Below are 4,536 nucleotides of genomic sequence, written 5' to 3'. Positions count from 1 at the left end.
AATAGGCATATAATATCCCATCCACCTACATTTCATGTTATATAACCTCCCGTTTGTAACCTTCAATTTCACTGTAAAGTCAACATATCTGTCATAGCCGCAAGTTTCACAATTTATTTCTGCTTCTCATGTACTTCAAATTAGGGGCCTTAATATTCACTCACTCAGCTTACCAATTCCAACAAGAAACATCCCTCTAACTACTGATAATCATTAAAATTCATTTCATGAATCTATGCAACAATGATAAACCTTCAAGTACAGTCACTCTCAATTTTACAAAAATATTGACGGTACTTTATCCGAAACTGTTCCTTGTACCTTTAACTTAGTACACTAACATTTTTATGAAAAGACGGTTTGTCTTAGAATAAGAAAGCTAATGCAATTCTGAGAAAAAGAATACCACATATTGCCAATTCCATTGAGGTTTAATAAAAATATGGCCATTTAAGTGAACCCACCATTTCCAATTTCCTTTAGTAAACACAGATTTACAGGGTTCTCCATAGTAAAACATCTTTACCTGACCTTTTAGAGGTCAACTTTTGTTCAACCACCTTTAAAAAGAAACCTTATTCAATACAACATATGCCTACATGATATAATCATGATAAAAGCTTCACATCACTTAGAAATACCCTTACATGTATACCCCCCACCCCCCAATCTTTTGATTTTCATAAAAAGTCATGGTTTGAAATGTTTTACCTAATTTTATGAAACGTGTGGCAATTTCCTTGAGTAATTTCTCACACATATTTGAAAACAATCATCAATGATTCTAAAATTTGATCTTTATTTGTTTATTGTATGATTTGTACCATTTTAATTAACAAATAGACAGCTGTCCTGCTTGTGATTTCTTGTTTTCATGAAAAAAGTAAGCTAACAATCATATTTAGTGAATATCTAATCTATTCTGATTTCTAGTCTCCTTCTAACCATGCTAAAACAGTAAGTTACAACCTACAAGTTAGACATCTGCCTTAAATTAGAATTAAATTCAAACACACCCAGGTAGCTGGAGACAGAGTTGATTTCAATGAAAAATGTTCAAATTTGACATGTTTTTCTACTTTTTTATGCATATATACCTTAGAAAGGTAGAAATAGGTTGTTTCTTGTTCATTTCAAAAGTAATTATCATAGCAGATGTTATTTCAAAGTCAAATGTACACTTACATATCCTACATGTAATCTTAATGCAGACAATTAAATAGAGGGGGGGGGGGGTTCAATTATGTAAACACATCTAAATATCTTTTTGAAATAAAAAATAAAGGAAACATAATTGTATACTTTTATTGAAAAACAAATTTTCACAGCAATTATGAATTTCTTTAAACAGCCTTAATTTTGTTTTCATAATTTCTTATCAAACACAAACCACAACATGGCATGATGCTTTCTTCAAGTTCCATTATTGTTCATGCATTATCGGATTTAATTTGAATTACCGGTAAATAGTCTGTAGAACACAAGGAATATGCATGTGGATAGAGGTGACAGGTTAATCTCAGGAGCTGACCCACAAGAATCAACAGGTACCGGTAAAAGCCATGTGGTAACAAGAGTCTGTTTTGAGCTGAAATAAATAAAAAAAATAATTAGCTGTGTTTACATACATGTACTACTAAACATATGCATAGTATTTCTGTAAAAAATACACTGACCATGCAGTGTAATAAGTATGACATATCCCAATACATGACATAACATTTAGGCAGTACAAGATCAAAAATTTGCATATCAAGTCATAATATAATATTAAAAAATTTTCATAGGTATAAACACTTATCAAATTGAGAAAGAGAGAGAGTTTGAGAGAGAGAGAGAGTTTATTACCGTACTTGTAGTGCAACAGTCAATATTTCAATTCGTAAATTACAAACGAATATTACCCACCGAACAGCGTCAAAGTACATGTACTGGTATTAGCTTCTGGTATACCATTTTTTATCAATTCTACTGTGTTTTTTTTTTTTGCAAATAAATTTAGCGAGGGTTTTTGTTTATTTTCTTATAAATTACATGTTTTAAAAACAATACTACGTGTAATAAGCATAAAACATGTATGAGTAAACTTAATGAAGAATTTTTAATAGATTATTTTTCACAGAATGTGGTACATTACATGTATGTCAATCTTTATGAAACTAGCATATATTTCGTGCGCTATAAATTGCAAGTTTTTTGTAAATATCATTTACTTGCATAATAGGTATATATGGTCTAACCAAAATTTTCTTCATAAAGCTAACAGCTGTATGTACCACATATAAGTTTTGTCACAAGTATACATTTTTAAAAAAAATACCAAAATTCCAACAGTTTAAATAAACTCAACTCATTCTCTGATAAGTTCATTGTGTTTTGTGTGTGCATATCTTATTTGTCTGCTGCAACAGCAGCCAATCAGCGGTAAGCTGAATTCACAAAAAGAAAGTTTGTGTTTTAGGAGCGGGTAAATTGTTTATGCGACACTGTCAAGAAAACCACACCAAATAATAACAAGAAACATAAATATTCACTTAAATGTATTCTGTTGTAAAGTAAAGGTTTTTAACACTTATTGCATCTTGCAAAACATGTGATGACCTTAATCATCTGTCATATATCTGATATACATGTATATGTAAAAGATGGGAGAAATAACGACGGAACAAAGTGGGATTCGAACCTGGCCCTCTGAATCTCTAGTCAAGTGCTCTACCAACTGAGCTACATGTATCTGGCACCGGTATTCAAACCAGTCTGACCGTCACATTCCTCCCCCTTAAATGATCTTCACCCTCGAAGATCATCCCTGGCAGGATCGAGTTAACCTGTTAGTTCCAGGGGTTGGTCACAACACCAATATTGTAACAGGATGGAAGAAATAATGAAGGACCAAACCAGGATTTGAACCTGGGCCCCCTGAATCTCTAGTCAGGTGCTCTACCAACTGAGCTATCTGGCACTGGTATTCAAACCGGTCTGATCGTCACATATATAAAGAATTATTTTAAACAATGTTGTTCAATAAAAAATAACACTCGCAACCTTCAGTTTTTGTCTGTAATTAATCAATATTGGCGTGCGATCAGTTCTCGCCGAGTACCATTTCTCACCAGTGCATTGTCATTTTATCAACACATAAAATTATATACGAAAATATGATGTAACAGTGCACCAGCGAGAAATGGTCCTCGGCGAGAACTGCTCGCACGCCAGTACTGCCAGTAGTCAGATTAAAAATTACATTTAAAACATTAACAAGGACATCATAACTGCTAAACAAGAAAAATTGTGTGAACTGATAGAATGGTAGGCATAGTTCTAACTTGTAACCTACATGTACAAGTACATGTACTGGGTACCCGTTGGTCTGCTAAACCTCTTTAATGATACAATGATCGGCATAATAAAGATATTAAAGTCATGTTTTAATTCTGAAGTCTGAAGTATACAATTTTATTTACTTGAAGTTATGTCTACAGGGTATTCATGACTACATTTGGAGTCTTCTGCACAAGAATATATGATATGTTTCTAATTAGACCCTGCTTTGAATTTTGAGTTGAACATTCACAATCTGTTATTTTTTTAAATAGATAAATTCAGTTACCCTTTCCAGTCCCCCATGAACCTCGAGCGAGTCTAAACATCCATGAAACATGTAAAAATTACACGTTAGTAAACAAACACCCACACCATAACAAAAACATCTAACAGTGTGCACGTACTTACATGTACATCTATACTATATACTTAATTTTAACCAGTTAACAAGAAACTTTAAAAGGAGTAAAAGCCTCACCTTCTTCAGTAACATCCACATAAATCACACACTTTAATGTCCATCTTTTCTCCTTTATTACTCGTAGCTTATCAACGGCTGATCGTCGACAGAAGTGTGGCTGTCAGAATTTCCTCGTAAACGATTCACACGAGAAAAATATCCTCCTTAAACAAATATGTAGTATTGTTCCCTGTGCATGTTCATATGTTTCACAGTAAATTGAAAATGCATGTGTACACCGAAAGAATACACAACTTCTCTTCTGCATTACAGCTCTCTCTTTTCTACAACAGCTGTACAATGCCGTTCGTTACTGTTTACATTCGGCGCGCGCGCGGGGGTTACAAACAGGGGCGCCCCGACAAATAGTTGCACATAGAACGTTTAAATAATGTGTGTTCATTGAATTCATAAATGATATAGATGAAAAAAAAAATGAAATTGAATCACAACAATTTATCAAAGACGCAACACAACGTAATGCAGTAAATGCCTGGGCCTTAATGTGGCATTTGTTCGCTTGTGTGTCTATGTAGACATATTAACTCGTTCATGTACGATTCTCACATATTTGTTTTATGAAATTTGAAAAAAATATAGCATAGAACTTGTTTAATTTGATGCCAAATGACATTATTTAATATATTAACAATAACTGAATTAATTTTTTTTCATAAAATGATAACGATTTTTGCTATCAGAAAAATACGTGTATGAGCTGCTGACCCCTAATTATAGGGGCCAGCCCTTTT

The 4,536-nt window shown here is 33.2% G+C and overlaps 1 long non-coding RNA gene across 1 annotated transcript; it reads right to left on the bottom strand.

The window, feature by feature from the left end:
- Window positions 1-1,290: 1,290 nt before the first annotated feature.
- Window positions 1,291-4,208, bottom strand: LOC128177799 (uncharacterized). The gene is made up of 2 exons (XR_008242876.1): window positions 3,803-4,208; window positions 1,291-1,588 (listed from the first exon to the last, which is right to left on the bottom strand). It is a non-coding gene; the product is annotated as an uncharacterized LOC128177799 (long non-coding RNA).
- Between the last annotated feature and the right edge of the window lie 328 nt (window positions 4,209-4,536).

The sequence above is a fragment of the Crassostrea angulata genome, chromosome 3 (genome assembly GCF_025612915.1).
Source record: "Crassostrea angulata isolate pt1a10 chromosome 3, ASM2561291v2, whole genome shotgun sequence".
Taxonomy (NCBI): domain Eukaryota; kingdom Metazoa; phylum Mollusca; class Bivalvia; order Ostreida; family Ostreidae; genus Magallana; species Magallana angulata.
This window is presented reverse-complemented; position numbering and strand designations above follow the sequence as displayed.